We start from the raw sequence: 2,022 nt of genomic DNA, 5'->3' as shown, positions 1-2,022 counted from the left end.
GTTATCGGTACCTGACATATTTAAAGAGCGGAAACCCTAAAGCTTTCACACAATATATCTTAAGGACTTGTCCCTTTCTAAAATGAATTCATATATTATTGTTGTATGTACTAAAACATAATGTCGATTTAACACTTCGTTTGTTAACTTCACCTGTGCTTTAACTTTGATCTTGGTGAGCTGCCGCCATCCTTAATAAAATCCCATTTTGTTCACTGAAACAGAAACTTGCTTTTTGCTATCTATTCTTTTTCTTTCCATACAAACCTTTTTACAACTCTGAGAGCTAACAAATAAATTACAGTCCACTCAAGGAAACTTCTCTTGGATTTGTACACCACGGCTACCACTCGTGCCAAAATGAAAATCTTACCACAAATCTACCAAACAAATATTCCTATAGAAAATTTTTTCAAAATTTTATTTCTATAGAAAATTTTATCAAAATTTTATTTCTATAGAAAATTTTGTCAAAATCTTATTTCTATAGAATATTTTTTCAAAATTTTATTTCTATAGAAAATTTTGTAAAAATTTTATTTCTATAGAAAATTCTGTAAAAATTTTATTTCTATAGAAAATTTTGTCCATATTTTATTTCTATAAAAAATTGTCAACCTATTATTTCTATATAAAATTTTTATTTTGTATAGAAGTAATTCTATAGAAAATTTTGTAAAAATTTTATTTCTATAGAAAATTTTGTCACAATTTTATTTCTATAGAAAATTTTGTCAAAATTTTATTTCTATAGAACATTTTGTCCATATTTTATTTCTATACAAAATTTTGACAAAATTTTATCTCTATAGAAAATTTTGTCAAAATTTTATTTCTATAGAAAATTTTGTCAAAATTTTATTTCTGTAGAAATTTTTATCAAAATTTTATTTCTATAGAAAATTTTGTCAAAATTGTATTTCTATAGAAAATTTTGTCAAAATTTTATTTCTATAGAAAATTTTGTCAAAATTTTATTTCTATAGAAATTTTTATCAAAATTTTATTTCTATAGAGAATTTTGTTAACATTTTATTTCTATAAAAATTTTTGTCAATATTTTATTTCTATAAAAAATTTTGTCAAAATTTTATTTCTATAGAAAATTTCGTCAAAATTTTATTTCAATAGAAAATTTCGTCAAAATTTTATTTCATAGAAAATTTTGTCAAAATTTTATTTCTATAGACAATTTTGTCAAAATTTTATTTCTGTAAAAAACTTTGTCAAATTTTTATTTCTATAGAAAATTTTGTCAAAATCTTATTTCTATAGAAAATTTTGTCAAAATTTTATTTCTATAGAAAATTGTGTAAAAATTTTATTTCTATAGAAAATTTTGTCCATATTTTATTTCTATAAAAAATTGTCAACCTATCATTTCTATATAAAATTTTTATTTTGTATAGAAGTAATTCTATAGAAAATTTTGTAAAAATTTTATTTCTATAGAAAATTTTGTCAAAATTTTATTTCTATAGAAAATTTTGTCAAAATTTTATTTCTATAGAACATTTTGTCCATATTTTATTTCTATACAAAATTTTGACAAAATTTTATCTCTATAGAAAATTTTGTCAAAATTTTATTTCTATAGAAAATTTTGTCAAAATTTTATTTCTGTAGAAATTTTTATCAAAATTTTATTTCTATAGAAAATTTTGTCAAAATTGTATTTCTATAGAAAATTTTGTCAAAATTTTATTTCTATAGAAAATTTTGTCAAAATTTTATTTCTATAGAAATTTTTATCAAAATTTTATTTCTATAGAGAATTTTGTTAACATTTTATTTCTATAAAAATTTTTGTCAATATTTTATTTCTATAAAAAATTTTGTCAAAATTTTATTTCTATAGAAAATTTCGTCAAAATTTTATTTCAATAGAAAATTTCGTCAAAATTTTATTTCATAGAAAATTTTGTCAAAATTTTATTTCTATAGACAATTTTGTCAAAATTTTATTTCTGTAGAAAACTTTGTCAAATTTTTATTTCTATAGAAAATTTTGTCAAAATCTTA

The sequence above is a fragment of the Haematobia irritans genome, chromosome 1, assembly GCF_050003625.1.
Source record: "Haematobia irritans isolate KBUSLIRL chromosome 1, ASM5000362v1, whole genome shotgun sequence".
NCBI lineage: Eukaryota > Metazoa > Arthropoda > Insecta > Diptera > Muscidae > Haematobia > Haematobia irritans.
This window is presented reverse-complemented; position numbering follows the sequence as displayed.